This window comes from Asparagus officinalis, unplaced genomic scaffold, assembly GCF_001876935.1.
Source record: "Asparagus officinalis unplaced genomic scaffold, Aspof.V1 AsparagusV1_Un640, whole genome shotgun sequence".
NCBI lineage: Eukaryota > Viridiplantae > Streptophyta > Magnoliopsida > Asparagales > Asparagaceae > Asparagus > Asparagus officinalis.
The window spans coordinates 7666-30849 of record NW_017972901.1 but is presented as its reverse complement, the minus strand read 5'-3'; the positions used below and the strand labels follow the sequence as shown (position 1 = coordinate 30849).

Below are 23184 nucleotides of genomic sequence, written 5' to 3'. Positions count from 1 at the left end.
TGGACCTAGCCGTGTCTCCCTCAAGTGCTCGGTTACAACCACTCTCTAGGCACGTCAACCGACGCCACTCCTCTTGGGACGATCCCCGACTCTCACCACACACTCCTCACTCCAAATACAATAAGCTCATGTGGGTGTGTGTAACAATAAGATTAAAATCAAATCTAAACTCAATATAAAATTAGCTTTAATAGAAATGATATTTAACAAGTAATAAATAAAAACTAGAGTAGTGTTTAGAAAACTTCTCAATAGAAGACAAGATGGAGAGATGGAGATTGGAGCCCAAACAAGAAGATGATCGATGGAGAGATGGAGATTGGAGCCCAAACAAGAAGATGATCTCCTCCACTTGTGAAAACCAAAACAGCTTTAAACCAAACCCTTAAACAGAAGATGATCTCCTCCACTTGTGAAAACCAAAACAGCTTTAAACCAAACCCTTAAACAAGCTTAAAACAAACTTAAACTCTTTTTCAAAACTCTTTAAAACATTTCTTGAATCCTTAGTTAGAACTGAGGTAAGGGGGGTATTTATAGAAACCCCAAAACCAAGAGAAAGCCAAGAAAAAGGCCAAAATACCATTCTGCAACAGCTCTAAAAATAGCCGTTGGAACTACAGCGGTCGACCGAGGAAAATCGCGGTCCACCGTGAACAAGATCAGAAAACAGAGGTGTTTTCCAGAGAGTTCGTCGGTCGACCGCACTGTAGCGCGGTCGACCGATGGTACTGTAGCACTATTTATCCAGCTCTGTAAAATCAATTAAAAATAGTAAAACAGCTCCAAAAATTATGAAAATTTGAGAAAAGGTTCTAGACATGTATAAGAACATGCTAGAGAAAGAATTTATGAAAAAAAAGTTCCCAGTTGAGAGAAATAAATGTTTGAACACAGATTTACAGTTTCTGAAAAACTGCAGACATACACCATTTTGTAAAATCAATTGGGCACAGTAAATCAACTCCAAAAATAGTAAAATTTTGAGGAAAGTTTCTAAACATGTCAAAGAAAGAATTTCTTGAATATCACTTCCCATTTACGAAAACTCATCTGTTTTGTAAAACATGCACGAACATGTGCACGAACAAAAACATGATTTTGTAAATTCCATTAAACATAACAAATCAATTCCAAACTTGATGAAACTTTGCAAAATGTTTATAAACATGAAAACAAACATGTTACAAAAATAAATTTTCAATTTTTATTTATCAATTATGAAAACTCATTATTTTGTAAAAACATGCATGAATATGAATTTGTTAAGAACATGTTTTTGACAAAAAGAGTTTAAACGCATATTGAAACTTTATGAAATGTCTTCATAAATATTATAATACATGAATATAAAGTAAACATGGTCAATAAAATAATATCACAAAGTTTTCTCAAAATAGCTCATTTTGTGAGAAAATCCAATATTGTGTGTGTATATGATATTGAGCTTAGAGTATTAAACACACATAATATAAACCTATACTAAATATACCCAAGCTTAATGAAGATCTTCAATGAGAATGACTTGTTAAACTTTGCGGAAGAAGCTTGTAATTGGATCTTTAGCTTGAATTGATGTTGCTTCACTCTACAATTTCGCCAACCTCCATTTGATATGATCGTTAAGGCTCAATTCCATCCATCCTCCAACTACGTTGTTTGTCTATAATAAATAAGAAAACACAAATACTAGACAAACAACATTATTAGTAAATTATTTGTTAAACATCATCAAAACAAGAAGGCCAACACCAAAACCAACTCACCAATTTCGATTCGAGACTTTAATGACGGCCAGATGATAAACGTAGCGCCGAAGGAATTTTAGCTATTCGTCAAAATATTGAATAGACCGAAAATCGAAGAAGTCAAGAATCGAAGCTAACTACAGGTCCTTTCTCACCGACTGAAGGTTGGACCGATCACATCCAAAGTATTTCAGGCTCTTCTATAAATGAAACGAGACTGAAACACTTTGGAGGGGGTATCTGTAGGCGTAAAAAATTACCCACGGATTTCTGTACGCGGCTTAAGACAGAGAGAAGATGATGAACGTCACTATTCGGGTCATAGAAGCTTATTTGACATTGACAAGCGCATGAAGTGAGTCGACGAACCGTGTGTAGCAACAAAACTTCAGAATAATGAAAACACGAACTGATCGGGAGCTACGCGTCGCTTACGAAAGACGAAGCACCTATCGTGTCCCGTCTACTCCATATATGATTCAACCATAGGAGCTTGTATATCTTCTTGTCAGCTTTCCAACGCATATTGAATCACACAATTCGAGTTCGGACGACGAAAATACGACGAAAACGGACAGGACGCGTAGAAAAATGCTCTAGGCCTCAGTGAGACACCCTCAGGTGTCTCGATTAGGCCGAGACACCCTCAGGTGTCTCAGCCATGGTTGAGACACCCACGAGTGTCTCGGCCAAGCCGAGACACCCGCGGGTGTCCACACCCCCGAAACCCGATTTTTGGTAATTTAAGCTATTTTTTCGATGTTAACCACATGGATTTGTTCCAACTGATCTGAATCTATCCAAGAATGTGATGAAATGGTTACAACTGAAGATAAGAGTGAATCGATCGTTCTTATACAAAAACAGAGGTCCCAAAGCCTATAAATACAGCCCTAGGGCCTTTATTTTTTCAAATCTGGAATTATCGAGCATTGGCAAAGCTCTGCTGGATTGAAGACTGAAGGAGCACGAATTTCAGAAGAGAGGAGGAGATCAGATCGAGTTCGTCAGCATAAAGAAGAGGAACTCGTCATATCTACAGTTCTCGGATCCTTGAGATTGCCCCGTTGCGGTGATCTCGAGAAGAGTGATTATCTCGTTGTTGCCGAGATAATTGCTTCGGTTTCTTGATTCCTTCACGGATCAACGAAGCTCCGGATCTGATCTGATCGTTTGGTAGTCCACGGATATCAACATCCCCATCACAGGCTAAGATGCCACTCAAGCAGCGAAGGATAAACGTCCATTGCGTTTGTTTAAAAGGAAAGTTGTAATCTTTATTGAAAGTCTTATAAAAAGACTCTCTCTTTTTGTTTTCATTGTAACGTTTAAAGTTGTAATGAACTCGTCAATGAAGAAATCGATTTTCTCCCAAAACACCGGCCTCTCACGAGATTTTCATGTGCAGGAGAGAACATCAGGCTCTAGAACCGGCCATCTGAAGGAGTTTGAGAACTCTAACAGCACTATAATCCACAGATAATCCCCCTGTTCGATAACTGACATCAACAAAGGTATATGTGCAACACCCTGAAAAGTTCAGAAGGATTATGTGAAATTACAAAAAAAAAAAAAAAACGAACTAGAGAAATTAAATGAATATATTTTAATTTTTTGAAATAACAATATAGTAAGTAAGAAATTTAAAAAATATTTTTTAAGATTAAATTTCTAAAAAAGCCATAAAATTAACAATAGGTTTCTAAAAAAGGATATATATTAGAAAACCCCCCTTAATTTTAAAGAATTAGGCCTTATGAAGAAACCTTCTTAACTTTAAGGTTTTATGGGGGAAAAAGATCCCCCTAGAAACCACCTGAGCAATAAAGTAATTATATGAAAAAAATATTTTATTTTCAATTTATAAAAAACCAAAAATAAGTTTAAAAACTTCTAGTTTAGAGTACACGAGTTGTATCCTAACAATATTTAAACACTAAAAAAGTAAGTCATGTATATTGAATGCAAGTTTTTTAAGAGTAGTTTTGGGTTTTAAGTGAAGAATTTGACTGAGAGGTGGTTGATTGCAATAAAAACTAACTATAAAGGTGGTTTACATATAAATTGAAAATAAAAGATGATTTTTGTATAATTACCCTATTTTAAAGGTGGTTTCTAGGGGAAAAAACTCAAAAAAAAAAAAAAAAACCAATAATACTAATCATAGTTTTCACATGGGTGTGTACAGTTAGGCAAGGGGTTGATTTTTTCGGTAAAGATTGTGATTCACACTTTTAAGAGGGCTTTCTGATCACCCCTCAAATTAAGGGAGGTTTCTGGTATTCTGAAAGTTATGGGAGGTGGTGGGGTTTGAAAACTTAACCTATCTTCATGCTAAAATTGCTTTTACCTCCAGTTAAAAGTGAGAAATCACCAAGAGTTAGTTAAAAGCGCGAGTGAAACGCTTCTGTCCCCGTTCACGTGCATATCACGTGCCGACCAGCAGCTGCTCAAAACCCTCCCCTCTGTTCTGCAACAAGCGGCGAAAAGTTTGGGGTCTTGATCACGAAGAGATGGATCAGGAGCAGGAGCACGAAGTCTATGGCGGAGAGATCCCCGAAGAAGAAGGCGAAATGGTGACGCCGACGACCAAGATCCCCAATCCTCTAAAGAGGTATCCTCACTTCTCTCTGTCTCTATTCGAAACCCTAGAGTTCTATTTTTTTTCTTAATTAGGATACCTGTTATTAATAGAACTTGGAGGAGATGAAGAGGAGGCTGAAGGAGATCGAGGAGGAGGCGGGCGCGCTTCGGGAGATGCAGGCTAAGGTCCAGAAGGAGATGGCCGCCGTTCAAGGTTTGACCTTTTCCCCTTTGTTTCTATTGTCCCTAGGGTTTTGAACTTTTTTTCTGGGTGTGATCTGATTTGTTGCTGTTAGGGTTCCGAGATTTGGGGTTTATGGCATTGATTTGTTTTGATTTGAGTAGTTTATGTGCAGCGGATTTTGTAAGCTTGCTATCTGCTTTGTATTGGGTAATGCTAACTTTACTACAAACAAGCACGGTTCTACTTTTATACCATAAGAACACAAGCATGGGTCCTTGACTACTTATAAGTTTTGCTTTTGTTTCTTGTAGTGCAAAAGTAATTTTGTAGTATAAAGGTTTGCACATGGAGAATGTGCAGAAGTTAGTAATATTGAACTGAGCTGTCTATGGTGGATAGTTTACTTATTTTTTGTTTTCAGAATACGCAAGTCTTTTGATTGGATGTGTATGTTCTCTGAAAAATGAGATTTCTTCTTTTATCATTGGGATATAGGATTTAAAGCATTGATTTGTTTGGGTCGGTTTAGTTTTATGTCTAATAGATTCTGTAGACGTGCTATGAGTTTTATTTTTAACCAATTTGGGATTCTGTGAAAAGAAAATCATTAGTTCTAAAATAGGGGGCATGTGCAAAAGTTTGTAAATTGAATTAGGCCATCTATGGTGTATAATCTACATAATTTTCATTGTAAGAATTTTTTGTCAAATGGAAAATGGGATTTTTATTTTTTTGGTTTTTTTTTCGAATATAAGATTTATGGCTTGCTTCTGAGAGTTTGAGCTTGAATTGGATGACCAAAGATATGGGCTTCCTTACTAGCTTGTTGACCTTCGACCTTTTATAGAAAGTCTATTTGCTGCTCATAATTTTTGGCCATACATCAACTTTGACTTGGAGGGTTAATGTGTTAGAAAGCGATGAAATCTGTCGCTCCCTTTTGTGGAGCTTTTCCACTTATAACGTATGCTCCAAATTTAAACCAGTTGATTTTTTCACTTCAAATAGAATGGTTAAATGTGTCATAGTTTAGTTGATGCAGGTGTTATTTATTTGGTTGTAGATGTGTATACTAAGTGTTGACCGAAAAATTTGGAACGAAGACTTGCTTGTTGTTGTAACAATGTACAATAAATGTAGATGAGAAAGTTTCTTTTTCCTACCCTGCTGGATGCTAAAACGTTATGAATATTCATCTCACTATTAGTCTTATTTCACTATCTTGGAATTGTGCCCCTTGTTCAGCAATGATCTAATTATTCTTTACTATTTGTTTTCTAATTTTTTTTACTTGTGAAGAGGACTTTAAGCAATTTTTTCATACATTACGTAAACTGCAAAAAATTATAATGTTCTAACTTCTTTTTTGTTACTAGTTGAAACATGCTAAAATTTCTACAATCATCAAATTATAGATCTGTTGGTATTTATGAAACCTGATAAAACTGTTGTTGTCAAGCTTATGGGGAATATTAATCTCTAGATTGTATAACCACATGCTAATTTTGTGTGAGCAAAAACTAGTTCCTGGAATTTCAAAAAGGGGCTCAGGACATTGAATATGTTTAGAATACAAATGTGTTTTGATTAGATATTACAATGTTATGTTACATATGAACATCATCCGATATGACACCCTAATATTTTTTACATATCCCCGATATATCCCCGATTTTCGCAATCCGATATGGATTTTGGCCACCTGATATTTTTGATATTTTCAATATTTTCAATATTTAATACGTTGATTGATATATTGTTGAACACATGGGATGCACACAGACACAGTCCCATCCGTCGCATTCACATTCTAGAACTCCTTTATCAAGTTCAAGAATGTCAAACACTTGTGCTTTCAAGCTCCATCAAGATGTGTCAAGGCAATCTTTAGATTTGGCAATGAGTCTCATCATTTTACGAACAAAATTATAGTGGTGGCAATGAGTCTCATCATTTCACGAACAAAATTACAGTGGAGGTTGATGTTTTAAGACATAAAGGGCTTTGTTGGCGGTGACTGGGGAATGAGTGAAATTTTGGGTGAGCTTGGAATCGAATAGGAAGTTCTGCATTGAATGTTATGAGAAAGGAACTTGTTGCAGAGGTGGACGAAGAGCTCGTGGGTGGTGGTGAAATGGAGTCTTCTTGAAGTGGGCTTGGAGGTTGCAGGAGAATGAGGTGTGGTAGATTGAGAATACTTTTGGATAAGGAGTTAATGTAGAAAAAAGCATGGAGAAGATGGTTGAGGAGGCGATGGGGTAGACGTTGGTGAAAGAATGTGGGTGGAGAAGTTGATTGGATTAAGTTAGAGGAGATTAGTAAAGAAGAGGTTGAGATAATTTTGAAATCTTAATTAAATTTGGGGGTAATTTAGTCAATAGCTAATAACAACATTTAACTTAACAACATAGTGGGAATATTCTGTGTATATTCCTCCACAGAGTTATATGGGGTAATTTTTTTCTATTGTTGATGTATTGAGAGGCAATTTTGCAAATATTGAGATTTTGATGGTATTTTTGCAAATATGGGTGATCTAAGTGGTACATATGCAAATAACCCAAAATATCATTATACATTCAAATCATATTTTTTTTATTTGTTAATCATATCTTGGCTTTTTTGATCCAAAAGAAAGTTGTGAACTTTTCATTAATGTGTAGATTCATATGATATATGATCAACATAAGTAATATAGTGTTTTCTAACTAGGTGAGATGCATGTGTGGTGCATGTGGCTAAATATCTTGGTTATTTCTTTTGAGTTTATTTATTTACTATAATTGGGTTGCAACATAGTTAAAAATATATAAATTTTTTTTGGATGTCTATCGATATAATCTTGTTTGTTTCAATCTGTTGCCTTCCTAGGAAAATAGTAAAGTTTAGAACCTTAAAATTGTAAAGTATAGAGCCTTATAAATAGTAAATAATCCATCTGGTAAGCTTGTACGTTTACTTGTTTTATGTTCTGAATTTTTTTTAAAAAATATATGAGAAAAAGTGACTCAAAGAATTTTTTTTGAAAGATTTAGAATTAAGCATTTGGAAGTTTTTGAGTGTTTACGATGGCTGTACGCAAATTAAAAGTGAAGTTAGCGGAAACTGTGAAATAAATCCATGTGAATCAGGATAGATGGTCATTTGATCGATTCATTGCTATTGACTTCTAAAAGGCAAGAATGTGTAGAATTTGCAGTTAAATGAATGGATATTCTATTTTTATCAATTTGACTGATGCAATATTTTTTTAGCATTACATATAATTGATATTCATATGACACTGTTATAAATAGTGGTAAATAGTGCTGTAATAGTGGGGGGCTAATAGCTTTAATGGTCTCTTTCCGCGACGCTGTCGCCTAATAATGATGATATATTACGGAGTATGCGCTTTCCGCTCGCCAAAGCGGCCAATAGCGCGCCATAACGGGTAATAGCGGGTGATTGCTGGCAAAATTCGCTTTTTGATCGCTATTTAAAAGCGGTTTAAGATTTATTTTTTAAAAATTAAACCGACCTGCAACCACTGCATCCCACCGCCTCTTGCAATTTTCAATGTATTTTCGCCGCCTCCCACAGCCTTCGGCACCTACATCATTCTTTCCTCTCATATTGTCTCGCCGTGAGCTCCTCCTACTGCAATCCTTTCACTGCTCAGCACATCTTTTTGAAGACGACTCTTTAACTCCTCCAGTCGTCTTCGATATTATGTGACGGTTACATGTCTAGTTTAGGATCTCATTAAATCATCAAATATGCACTTTTAAATTTTTTAGATTTTTCTTTAATTATTATTATTATTTTGAATATTTATACATATTTAAAATAGACTGTTATTTGACTTTGCGTTTCTTACCACAATTTTGCCGCAATAGCCCTAAATAGTCTTAGCGATGCCTCACCCCTATGTGGTGCTATCCGCTATTAATAACCTTAATGATATATTAATAATTAAGAGATGAAATTTACTCATTTAATGATATCTCTCAATTGTTTGGAGAAATATATTCCCAATAGCTTAATTATCAATCAATTATATAATTATACAACAGATATAAATTTCTAAGTCAATAAAATGAAAACTATTCCTAGTAACTTTCTAATCATTTGAAAAAACTATTAATCGACACCATTTTAAGGATTTTGTGACTGAAAAACAATATTGATGAAAATAAGGGTTAATACTAATGTGTTTTATTAAACTCTATATTTTGGCTTCAAAATAAATTGTGGAATTTATAAAACTACCAAAATTTAATAAATGTTCTTTATTTTGTGGACTTAAAAATAATTTCTTGGATTTTTAGTTTATTTATTAAAGTTTTAAAAAATTACCCTTTCTTATAATTTTGTTATTAAAACCTTAAGCTTAAACTTATAATTAATTTCTACCAAAACCATGATTCTTTATAAAAATATTTTTGAACATAAGATTATTTTTTTGACATTCCGGGGATAGATAGATTATCTCGAACTTAGGGGTTTAAACTAACTTTTCTCAAGACTAAAATATCATGTAGTTTTTTATTTAAAAAAACTCTATGGATTTAAAGTAAACTTTTCAAAACAAAGGGCTAAGGTATATTTTCTTTATTCTGCTATAGCTCTGTTTCTATTTGTAAACGATCAAGACACAAGTTATTAAATAAGCATAACAATGAAAATTATCTCTAAATGAAAAACACTCAGTGTAAAATTCAGCATTCAATAGATATTCAAGAACAAGATCAAAACTTAAAAAAATGTAACCATTAACATTTTAAGTATTATTTCAATTGATATTCAAGAACATTGAAACTTAAAAAATATAAGCATTAACATTTTAAGTAATATTTGAATAATCTCAGAACAACAACATTAATTAATATTTGGATTGTTACACTTAATAATTAGCCTAGTTAGCAACACTGTATTTGAAATGTATTTGAAACGGTCATATGCTTAATTTGAAATGTATCTGTGACCGGTGCCCATGGGCACTTGTTAGTGGATGATAGAAATGAGAGAGTTAGGAGAGAAATAATTAGCAAGTGAGTCCCTACTAATTTGCACAAATTTCTCTCTTTACCTCTCCTTTCTCTATCTCTTTTACCCCTTAATGAGTGCCCATGAGCACCCATTAGAGAAACCCAATTGGAAAAGTTCTACAATAATTTATTTAAGCTGTTCATACCCTTAAAATATTCTTACCAAATAGCTCTATAGGCAGCCAATCTTAGACTTTATCGTTTTACTAATTTAATAGTTCTTAGTCTTAACAATTGTCTTCCTCTTGTTGTTAGACAGTTGGGCAACTATAAGCTTTCTTTGAGTTTCTCATCCATTAGATTTTTTGAAACAGTTTTAATGAAGATGTGAGGCATTTTGTGGAGTGAATTTCATCGCATTATGTCTGTAATAAAGAATGGTTCTTGCAATAAATAATTCATCAGATTTTTTGAAACAGTTTTAATGAAGGTGTGAGGCATTTTGTGGAGCGAATTTCATCGTATTATGTCTGTAATAAAGAATGGTTCTTGCAATAAATAATTAGAAAAACGTAGAATGATGCTATAGCATCTAGTTAGGAGGTAATTATTTGAACCATAAGTGTTTCATGTAACTATATGGTGGCCTACTTGGCTTCTACCTATAGAAAATTGGGCTTTTATATAGATCGATGGACTATTGAAGAAATCCTTGAGGTGTTGTGGCATTTGAGAGTAAGAGCTCGTTGGAGTCAATTTCAGGTGGAGATGGAGAGGTGAGTCGTATTTGAATTTTTTTTAGATGAAGAGGTAGGGAGATTGAGCGGAGAGAAAGAGATTTGATTTTCAGTGAAGATATGCTATCACTATAACGAAAGAGGAGATGTGCAGATGAACTGGCGAATGTTATAAAAATATGAGCCCTCAATTTCATTAATTTAAGTAAATTAGGTTTAGAGTATAATTTTTTTGATAGTAGGTTTAGAATATATGATAATATATGATATAAATATGGTTTAGGGGTAAAATTGTCCATAGAATTTTTTTTCAAACTCCTACTTTTAATGGAAGTATGATTTCGGTAGAATATGACTAACTTAATGAATTTGATTAAATTAACAAATTTGAAACGTTAAACAAATTTTCCTTCCAAAAAAAAGTTAAACAAATTAGAAGTTCAGTGATACAAATTGCAAATTTTTTTTAATGTTGAAACTATATATTGAATCAATTTTGTTCTTTATAGGTGTAGTGAAGTATCTGGTTTGCTTATATCCATCCTGAAATATCATAGCTTCAATGCCATCAATTTAGTATGTTTTACTATTTTTAAAATAAACCTCAGGAAGTTTCAACTTGAGTCTTGCCTAGAAGGATTCATTTACTCCAAATATGCTAGAAATATCATGGGAAGGCAAAAGAAAAAGTCTAAGCGGAAAGATAGGGCTTAGGCTTTAGTGGTAAAAAGCGCCAAGTTGAAAAACCTGAAGGCAATAAGAAATAGGAAAACTTTGGGGGTGTGGGGGGGGGGGATTCGAAATTAAGAACTTCCACAATAAAGAAAGCAAGCAGTAATCCTAAAATTGTAATGTGGACAGTAAGCATCAATAAAAGAATACATACAATTTAAAACAAATAAATCTTGAAGTGAAACTAAAAACATCCGGAAAGAGTATAGCAGAAGGGGCCTTAGGTGGGCTTTTACTACGAAGACTGGTCCAATGAAGAATCTGGAGTGAATCTTCATGTTAAACAATTGAAAAATTAAAATTTTGAAGAGAATCTTGAAGAAATGAACCTATGCCACCATTCGTTATATCAGTCACAGATGATATGCTCCCATCTCACCATCTCACCATCTTCATGTTAAACAATTGAAAAATTAAAATTTTGAAGAGAATCTTGAAGAAATGAACCTATGCCACCATTCGCTATATAAGTCACAGATGATATGGGCCCAACTCACCATCTTATCTGATTGGTACTATTAGATCCGCACATGTATATTTGGATGCCTATCATCACGTCCCATCTCATATTTTTATTATTTTTATAAGTTATATATAAAGAAATTAGAGTTTGAAAGTAATGCAGATTTTTAGTCCCGTTGAAGGCTTTTATTGAATATGTGGATTGTTAACTATATCTGAATGCTCATTGTGCTATTGTGTCATGGGTAGGATAAGTCAGCTTAATAGCAGAAGTTCCTTCTTTGGCATATAGATTTCGAACACAGTTAACTCTTCAACATACCTAGATGGCTTGGGCCAATGAGGTTGGCAGCAGATATATTTTGTTCTTCACATGCATATTTGAGTATAGCAAATTCTACAATGGGATTTATTATGATAATAAGTTGAGTCAGTACAATTATTTAGCTATGATATTTCTGCAGTGCAAATCTGAAAGGAAATAAACTATTGAAAAATAGGAGTTTTGCTTACATACTCCAACATCGTTGCCATTCATTGTGAACTGTAACTTTATGTATGCTGCATTTCGAAAGGGCTGCATTAAACTGCCCTTTTTATATAATATATTCTGATACCCACATGTGCATTCACTAATCATAGTTAGCTTTCTTTTGTCAAGAAGTAGACCTTCTGTATTTTTGGAGGATGCTGGTTTATTTTTTGCTATCCATGGTATTAACATTGTATTTTTACTCTTGCCAGATGATTCATCCAGTTCTGGTGCGACCCAAGCTGAAAAAGAGGAGGTTGATTCTAGATCGATCTATGTTGGTAATGTGAGTTTTCCCACTCTATCCTCTTCTTGCAATATCTTTAATAACACATCTATTATATCACTCCAAAGTTTGATTTAAGGACAAATTTCCAAATTCGACCTATTTACAAACTTAATTGGCAAAAATCGACCAGTTTCCAACTTAATTTTCAAATTCGGAACTGGCTAAAACTAGGTCGAATTTGAAAAAAAATACGAAACTTCACGGGACTTCAAGCCCCGTGAAGTTTAGACCCCCGCTAATCGTGATTAAAGAGGGCTTAAACTTCACGGGACTTGAAGTCCCGTGAAGTTTTGTAACTTTTTTTTTTCAAAATCAACCCAGTTTCAGTCAACTGGCTGAAACTAGGTCGATTTTGATAAATAAGTTGCAAATAGGTTGTTTTTTGTAATTAAGTTTCTGAATAGGTTGGTTTTGAAAATTTGTCCTTGATTTAACAAGTCTTAGTTGAAAATTTATATGTTAGATGGTGATATTGAAAGGTTATTCCTTGCCTCTATAGAAAGACAGATCCTTAGTGTAACTTCACTTCGGTCATTCTTTACCCTGTTAAAGAGGCGGGTGACTGTATACTGCGAATATGTCTATAATTGTTTATGCTATTTGGTGGGCATACTTTAAAATAGATATGTGCGGGAGGACTTGCTGACATCTACTTGTTGATCATCTTATTGATTTTCTGCTACTTCTGTGCTATAGAAAAACAGAGTTACCTGTGTGAAATGGCATCAGTTTTTTGGATAACATGTTTATTTCTTGTTTTAAACTTAAACTATTCAGGTTGAACTTGGTAACTTGTTTCCATAGTTATGTCAGTTGAGTATTTCAGATGCAATTACAATTAATAATTCGGATATATTTTTAGACCTGCCGCGATAGGTGTATACTTTAGTAATTCTATGTGTAACATGTTCCTTCTTGAAGTGAATATCTTTCAACATAATATGCATAACATGCTCAGATGCATAAGGGGGTTTTACTTGCTTTGTTGACTTCGAGTTTCCATCATGCAAATTTGTCTTCCACAAGCATTCATTTTTCAGTGGAGAAAGTAGAATGCACACTGGAAAAGTCTTTATGAACACCGATTTTCCGTGGAGAAATTTGAAATGACCGATAATGGGTTGTATACTTTTCAGTTACATGTGAGTATTTGGGTCGTCTGTGGCTAGATTGACTTGGCAATACCTTCTAAATGTCACAAATTGATAATGCAGCTGTTAAGGCAGCTATAATTTTTCCAAATAGATGTTTGCTGCAGCATGTCAACAAGATCTGTTAAATTTCATCTGGTATTGTACATCTAAAGAAAGCATGTTGACAACGTGCATTTCTCAACCAACAAACCCAATCATTCTTTTACGTACTTTACTAATATATTTTTATTCATCTCATTTGTGTTATGAAGCTAGTAATACATCTAATTATTAAACATAACCTTTTGTTAGGTTGACTATGCTTGCACCCCTGAGGAAGTACAACAGCATTTTCAGTCTTGTGGGACAGTCAACAGAGTAACAATTTTAACAGACAAATTCGGTCAGCCAAAGGGATTTGCATATGTGGAATTTGTTGAAGTAGAGGCTGTGCAGAATGCATTGCTCTTAAATGAATCAGAGCTTCATGGTCGTCAATTGAAGGTTTGTGTTATTTTCTTTACTTTAAGCTTACTTGTGCAAACATTTATCTGATTTTGGCTATGACACAGGTGTCAGCTAAAAGGACCAATATACCAGGAATGAAACAGTACCGGGGTCGTCGAGCTAACCCGTATATGGGATTTCGATCACGAAGGGCTTATATGGCACCTCCTTTTTATTCTCCTTTTGGATATGGGTATGCTTTTTGTTCTTCATGCTCTCATCTAGTTCTATAAACTAAAATATTAACTTTGTCATAAAGTACGTTCATGTAGTTAGCATCACATATAGCTACAGGGGGAGCATATGCAATATTTAGTGCAAAATTTAACCTTAGCTGATTTTGGTCATGATCGTTTTCTTCATGCTAGAAGACTATGATCTACTAACTGGGATCTGACCTAAGTGATGGTTATTCTGGAGCAGTGATTTTCTTTAGTATTCGACTTAGTAAAGTCTATAAAGCTCTCAAGATCAGGTGGAGACTTTGAGTTGTGTCCGAACAGAAACAACTTTAGAATGTGTTGTTTCGGTCGTAATTACTAGTTGTTGTAGGTAATTTGGGTGTTAAAGGTTTTTACACGAAAACCACCTTTAACTTTTGTCCAAATTGCAATGTATCACAGACTACCTACATTTACTAAAATGTTCTCAATGTCAACACATTTTTTACTATTTTGCTAAAAAAACCCGAAATGCCATTTTACCCTCAACCCTCTTCTCCTCTCCTACATCTTCTTCCTCCTCCCTTCGCCTCTCCTCTCAACACTCACCACCGCTTTGGCCATACTCGCCCTCTCCTTCCCTCAATCCTCTCCAAAAAGCCTACCTCAATCACCGCCGCTGCCCATGACCACCACCTTTTCCCAAAACTCCAACCCTAAGCCTAACCCTACTTGCCACTTGGAGAGGAATGGGATAGGGGGAGTGAGGGGAGGGAGAGGGAGAGGGAGGGGGAGGGGGAGGGGGAGGGGAGTTAGGGGAGGAGGGAGAGGAGGCTGCGGTTAGGGTTTAGGGAGGGAGGAGATGGAGAGGAGATGGTGAGGGTAAAATACACATTTCTGGTCTTTTTTGATCAGAGTTCGCTAAAATGTGTGACGTTGAGAAATGTTAGCAAATTTAGGTAGTTTCTATTAAAAAAACGTTATGGTGGTAAGTTGCATTTTGGAAAAAAAATTAAACTATGTTATTTGAAATCGGATAGCGGCTTGATAAATAAATAGAATGAAACCAAGAAAATTGTAGAATATGGGACTCTATGGAGGCTGCTAATAAGAGGTCTTTGGAGTCTTTGGACTCAATAATTTTGAGACTTTTGTCAATGTTCCGCATTCATATTTACTAGTTAGAATGCACATGCATTGCACGTGGTTAAATACTTTGATTAGTTTATGTGTTTTCTATTACTGTTTATTTATCCTCTCTATAAAAATTGGAAACTAAATATGCGTAAATTTCAAAATCCCGAATAAGGTTGGGTGCTCGACATTAAACCCCAAATATCTTTGAAACTCATTAGATCCTCAATCGATCATGACAGGTAATCCTTGAAAATAATTAATTCATGTGTAGTCAAATGACTAAAATACCCCCACTAAATTTTAATAGAGAACCCTTGATAAGTTTTAATTTTTCCATTTAACCCCTAATAAATATTTATAGGAAGCCCCCAATAAAGTTTTTTTATAATATTGAGATTTTTTAAAGGGTTTTTTTTGTAATTTTCAGATATTTTAGGACATTGTGTGTAATTTTCGCATTTTAGAGGAAGTATGAATATTTGTAATTGTTGAAGTTTTCAGGTGATTGTTTGTAATTTTTAAATTTTTTAGGTTTTGTTGGCAATTTTTATATTTTAGGAGGCTTGTTTGCAATGTCATATTTTCCATTTTTTTGTGATATTGAATTTTTATGTAATTGTTTATAATTTTCATATTTTTAGGGGTTTTTGTAATTTTTAGATTTTAAAGGGACTTGTATCTAGTTTTATTGAGTTTAGAAGGCGTTTCTAATTTTTGAATTTTTTAGGGATTGTTTCTAATTTTTAAAATTTTAGGGTCTATTTGCAATTTTTAAGTTTTCAAGGGTTTTCTTGCAATTATTGATTTTCAATTGGATATATGTTATTTTTAAAATTATATAATGTTTTTATTTGTAATTTTCTAATAGGTTTTCCTTGAATTTATTAGGATAGTTTTTTAAATTATGGATAGTTATGATTGAATTAGGATTACAAAATATTTGTTTATTAGAATTTTTTAATTATGTATAAGTTTTAATTTGATAAGAATTCTTAAGTAAATATATGATTAATTTTTTTTTTTGAGATGGGAGGTTTTGAATTGCAGATTTATAATTTCTTGTTATATATAAAGGAGAGATCATTTCTTAAATTGGTAATAACAAAATAAATTTATTATTTACTAATTACTATTACTTAGGATAGGATTGGAATGTAATATCCCGAATGTTTAAGGGTAATGTTGACTATAGAAATATTTTTCTTGACTCATACTTTTAAAGGGAGTATGATTTGTCACCTTAATTATGAAGGTAATTTAAGAGGAGAATATTTCATAATATCATCTAACTATTTCTATCTTTATTTTTTAAATTTAAATATAAAGAAATGAATGTTAAGATAAAAAGATCTTTTGTTTACTCGTTAGGAGCCAAATTTAAATTTTTTGATGGTCAAAATTTTAAATCTTTATGTATTTTCTCTAGTAAATAAACTTTTAAGTTCTGACACTTTATTTTGTAATTTCTTACTAACGGTTGAATATGGTGATTGAACAATCATCTATAGCTTGTATCTTATTAATGATATTTCAATTAATTAGAACATCATCACAATGAAATCATATTAAAGATATTCCTAATAATTAGGATAATTTGAAATGTTAGGAATTCTTTTGGATTTATTTGCAAATTTTGTATAATCTCGGACTTTTTTGTAAATTTTTCAATATTTTTAGGTCTTTTGGATTTTGGCACAAAATATACAATTTCAGATTTTTTTTGGATATTTCTACCAATTTTGTAGGTTGATTTTTTTAAAAAAATCTTCAAATTATGTCTTTTATGTATTTCTATGAGTTGTGCAAATTTTATAGATTTTGGATATTTTCTAGCTTCGTCACTCAGACAAATTTACATTTGTCTCTTTAATTATGAAAATAATTTAGGAGGTGAGCATATTTCATAATAGGGAAAAATGCTTCCAGCCCCCAAAAGCCAAGTGACCATGCTTCCCACCCCCAGGACTTGGTCAATGGGCGTTTTACCCCTAAAAATAAAGAATCTATTCTCTGAGCCCCCAAAACACAAAACCCAAGACATTAAAACATGTGAAGACCATAATACCCTTCTCTCTCTCTTTCTTTTTTTATTAAAATATGATAGGGATTATTTTATTATTTTTGTTTTCTCTCTCTCTTTATCATGATGTACCAAGAGGATAGTTGAAATGATTGATGAGGATTATTTTATTATTTTCGTTTTTTATTATTTTGGTTGTTTGTATTGGGAGGTTGTTAAAGTTACGGGTTGATTGTTAAGGTTACGGGTTGGTTGTTAAGGTTAAGGGTTTGTTGTTAAGGTTATGAATCCTCTCTCTCTCTCTTTCTTTTTTTATTAAAATATGATGGGGATTATTTTATTATTTTTGTTTTCTCTCTCTCTTTATCATGATGTACCAAGAAGATAGTTGAAATGATTGATGGGGATTATTTTATTATTTTCGTTTTTTATTATTTTGGTTGTTTGTATTGGGAGGTTGTTAAAGTTACGGGTTGATTGTTAAGGTTACGGGTTGGTTGTTAAGGTTAAGGGTTTATTGTTAAGGTTATGAATCCTCTCTCTCTCTCTTTCTTTTTTTATTAAAATATGATGGGGGTTATTTTATTATTTTTGAAAGAAAGAGAGAGAGAGGATTCACAACCTTAACAACAAACCCTTAACCTTAACAACCAACCCGTAACCTTAACAATCAACCCGTAACTTTAACAACCTCCCAATACAAACAACCAAAATAATAAAAAACGAAAATAATAAAATAATCCTCATCAATCATTTCAACTATCCTCTTGGTACATCATGATAAAGAGAGAGAGAAAACAAAAATAATAAAATAATCCCCATCATATTTTAATAAAAAAAGAAAGAGAGAGAGAGGATTCACAACCTTAACAACAAACCCTTAACCTTAACAACCAACCCGTAACCTTAACAATCAACCCGTAACTTTAACAACCTCCCAATACAAACAACCAAAATAATAAAAAACGAAAATAATAAAATAATCCTCATCAATCATTTCAACTATCCTCTTGGTACATCATGATAAAGAGAGAGAGAAAACAAAAATAATAAAATAATCCCCATCATATTTTAATAAAAAAAGAAAGAGAGAGAGAGAGGATTCATAACCTTAACAACAAACCCTTAACCTTAACAACCAACCCGTAACCTTAACAATCAACCCGTAACTTTAACAACCTCCCAATACAAACAACCAAAATAATAAAAAACGAAAATAATAAAATAACCCTTATCAATCATTTCAACTATCCTCTTGGTACATCATGATAAAAAGAGAGAAAACAAAAATAATAAAATAATCCCCATTATATTTTAATAAAAAAAGAAAGAGAGAGAGAGGATTCATAACCTTAACAACCAACCCTTAACCTTAACAACCAACCTGTAACCTTAACAATCAACCCGTAACTTTAACAACCTCCCAATACAAACAACCAAAATAATAAAAAACGAAAATAATAAAATAATCATCATCAATCATTTCAACTATCCTCTTGGTACATCATGATAAAGAGAGAGAGAAAACAAAAATAATAAAATAATCCCCATCATATTTTAATAAAAAAAGAAAGAGAGAGAGAGGATTCATAACCTTAACAACATACCCTTAACCTTAACAACCAACCCGTAACCTTAACAATCAACCCGTAACTTTAACAACCTCCCAATACAAACAACGAAAATAATAAAAAAACAAAAATAATAAAATAATCCTCATCAATCATTTCAACTATCCTCTTGGTACATCATGATAAAGAGAGAGAGAGATAGAGAAATAATAAAATAATCCTCATCATATTTTAATAAAAAAAGAAAGAGAGAGAGAAGGGTATTATGGTCTTCGCATGTTTTAATGTCTTGGGTTTTGTGTTTTGGGGGCTCAGAGAACACAATCTTTATTTTTAGGGGTAAAACACCCATTGACCAAGTCTTGGGGGTAGGAAGCACGTTCACTTGGCTTTTGGGGGCTGGAAGCATTTTTCCCTTCATAATATCGTCTATTATCTTTATTTTTAAATTTAAATAAAAGAAGCAAATGCTAAGATGGAGAGTTCTATTTTCTTTACTTGTTTGTTAGGTACCAAAATTCAAATCTTTAGATTGTCAAAATTTTAGATCTTTATCTGTTTTCTCTAGTAAATAAATTTCATAAATTCTAAGGTTTTCTATTTTGTAATTTCTAGAGAAGAGGATGAACGTCGAGGTTGAATAATTATCTATATTCCGTAACTTAATATAATTTTTAATATACTTAAATCGAATTAGAGCTTATATACATATTAATTGGGATACAATAGGATAATTGAACCTTATACCTATTAATTAAAATTAATTAGGATAGCATATGATAATAATGTAATAGCTAAAAGGCTCAAGGGCATGTCCATGAAAAGTTTTTCCCAAACTTCCACTTTTAAAAAGAGTATGATCATATTAACGATGCATATATATCAAAATGGCGGACAATAAAAGCATTCACAGTTTATTCAACTTTTGGTAAATCATTTTGAAGCATTTAGGGGTTTTTTTCACATTTATTTTGGAATTCTGCTTTCTTACTGGCCAAACTTGTGCCTGGTTTGGTTCCCTGAGCCAAGCAACTGTGTTGATTATGTTGAGGATTAAATAGTACAATGTGGTCCCAAGATCTTGTTTATTTTTTGAAGACTAGTTTTCTAATGATATACTAATATTACAGTTAATGGTTTTCTGCTAATATGCACAGTATACTGTGTCAGTTTATTTTATGCCTCGTCTTTTCTATTCCTTTCATCGTCTCAATTGGAGATGAGCCTATGCTAGTATTGTCTACTGTNAATGCATGAGGTAGATTTTTCCTTCTCGAAATGTCAATCCAGGGGTAAGATGGAGGGGAGATGTAAGAAGGTGTTACTGAATGTATGAATGAAAGGGTTATCTGCAATTCACCCTACCATATATGGTCCCACCCATTTGCAAACAAATAGTATAATTTGATGAAGATCTATGACTCGTATTTCTCATCATCTATCCGTGCCTTCGTTACACAGAAAAGCTCCAAGGTTTAGGAGGCCGACTCGCTACAGGCCATACTACTGAAGAAAGCTGTATCATTACCATCCTCTTCCAGGCCTCTTTATGAGCCTGGTAATACAGAGTGACTGATGGAGCGAACAGGAAGAAGTGCGGCATCTTCCTTCACTAAACAATCTGCTCTCCTTGGCCATTATCAACTTGATTGCTTGAAAAATGCATTTTTTTTTCAAAGGTAGAATTCCACTTTTCATATAATTTGTACTCCTAGCGAAATTATTAAGGCTTTGAATGAGATTACTCCATCAAATGTTTTAATGTGAAACAGAGAATGGGATGGTAAGAAGAGTCTAGTTTCCGTTGCAGGTTAACCTTAGACCAAATATTATTTGGGATTTGTGCTTTGTTATTTATATAGTTGTTACTAGTGAGATGGGAACATCAACTTCAGAGAAAACTGATGCTCAATTTATGATGGATGTCAAGAGTAGAAGAGTATCTCCGGTATCATTGAGGGCTGCAGTGGGGATTCATTATCGTGTGTTTTTTCTCCATAAGCATGCATACGTTACAGTATAACTGCATTGCATTTTGAAAAATGATAGATGCAGAAGTAACAATTAATAAATGCAGTTTCAAATAGAGTTAGTTTTACAACTGCAGGTGAAAAAAAAAACAACAACAACGCAGGTTCAGCAAAAGGACGACTGCAACTGCATTGTGTCGTTATGAAGCTTGATTATCAATTGGACATATCTTGCACTGCTCTTTTGTACTTCTATGCTCAAGTAGATAAGAAACTAGATAGTTATTGTCCTTATCTTCATACCATCCATGTTTAATACAAAGTCCCATGGTATTCCATAATCTATCCAAGAGGGACTGAAGCTCTCGGCCAGAACAGAACCAAAAGATGCCGAGTTCGATTCGGATATACTACGGTCCAAGTATTTGAGGCACACTAACAGTACTGAATAAGTCGGAGTTTATATAATAAATTTGCCGGGATATCTATATTTGTTATGCTAGCGTCGATTTTGCTTTATATCAATTTGAGCAAGCCTTCAAGAAGAGACCTTATTAATTTTTTTTACCTATGTAACATTCAGATCCGAAGGATATGAAAACTACTATTCGTGTGAAAGTCATCAAAATGAATGCGCTTTATTGATGCTCATGAAAGCAAAAGTATTCTCAGATTTCAAAGTAGTGAAAATTTTGATTAGTTTGTCTTCTTTTTTCAAAAAGTAGTTTCCAAATTAATACTGATTCCCATAAACCACCCATTTAATAAATTGATGGGTGAGACATACCGACAAAATCTTGATCTCTTTCTCATAAGTGGCTTCAGTTTCCTAACTTCTGGTAATGCGACGTTGCTGACCATTTGTTGAAATCAGGACTGGAGTTGATTTGCTGATATTTGAGATGTTGAATTTGCTCATGTCGTCTAGTTAACATTGAACTTATCATCTTTGTCAGGAGCTCGTAGCTGAATTGCAATTAAATTCCCAGGGATAATTTTGGAAGAATACCACAACATGTGCCAGATCTTAGCGTAACCACTGGTGTGTATCCGGATGTTGGCTTAATTGTTGGAGCATCGCCGAAAGTTTAACCATAGTTTATACTCGTACATAGCTGGAGTCTACACAGTTTAAGCTCTTAAGGTGTTGGAGCATGGAAAAGTAGTTTATACTTGTATACTCATCAGAGTGCAGTGAGCAGTTTAACCTCGTATACCAGTCGTGGGTTCATTGAGAAGCAATTTATACTCGTATACTCATCGGAGTAGCATAGAGAAGAAGTTTATACTCGTATACTCATCAGAGTACTGTGGAAGTACTACAAATACGGATCAGACGCATTCCAGAAGGACCCTTCGCGCGAGACAATGTAAGTTTACACTGTCTCGTGTGAGTGAGCTGTCGGGTCGAGTCTTTAAGTATTCGCGATGCGGTTCTTTTGAGCTTCAATCGACTGCTCGTTTTGAGTTCAAACACTTATAAAAGAGATTTAAATCATTTTTCTCTCCTTTTCCTCCTTCAATTTGATCGAAAAGGTGAGTGTTGTTTTAAAGTTTCAAATCTTTTCCTCTAGCGCTTTCTTCATCGTTGTATGACTCTATCAAGGCGTTGGTGTGAGATGAAGATCCGGATAGGGCCGTGATGTACTCGGAGCTTCATAGCTTCACTTCCTTCCTGAATATAATGATCGACCGAGTTCTTCACAAGGGATCGCCCTTTCACTCTTTCAAGCAAATCCTCAATCGACGTGTGATAGGCATCAGGGAAGAAGGGTATGCAGACTTGGCTGATTCCATCGCAGCAGACTTGGCTCACTTAGAGTAGGAACTCCAAGAGCTGAGGGAACTTTGGGCTGCTGGTGCTTCCTCATATGTAATTGCTCACATGGAATCAAGCTAAAGGCGTGGCACAACACACAAACATATGCTGGGCTTGAACTCTAAAAGTGACGGAGTCGTGTGATGCAGATGGATGTAGGTCTTGCTAAGAAAGCAAAAACCACAACTGACTTGCTTCGATCTCTGGAATCATGCCACATAGAAATAGCCTGCTTTGAGAAATAACTTGAAGAAGCCAAGGATGCTCGGACTATCCTGGAAAATGACCTGGTCGTCGTGGCAAGAGCTTGCACGCAAATGCTCGAGAAGCTGAAGTCTCAGAGAGAGAAGCTTGCTGAAATGAAAAAAGAGGTCGCCAAGGCCTTGACCACTACCGAGGATTCCATAAGAGCTGATCTGAGTGTGGAACTTGAACGAGCTTATGAAGATAAACTCTCCAAGTTAGAAGAGCATATCCACCTCCGAAAGTTGATTGTTGATTGATGGCACCCTTTTGTATCTTTTATTTTCATTTTATGAATAAAATGAACTTTTTGTTCGTTTACACTATTACGATTACTTATTCTGTTTTGGAATAAATAAACATAATATTTATAGGAGCTTTGGCAA

The 23184-nt window shown here is 34.0% G+C and overlaps 1 pseudogene; it reads left to right on the top strand.

The window, feature by feature from the left end:
• Positions 1-4174: 4174 nt before the first annotated feature.
• On the top strand, positions 4175-20720 carry LOC109828021 (annotated as a pseudogene).
• The last annotated feature ends 2464 nt before the right edge of the window (positions 20721-23184 follow it).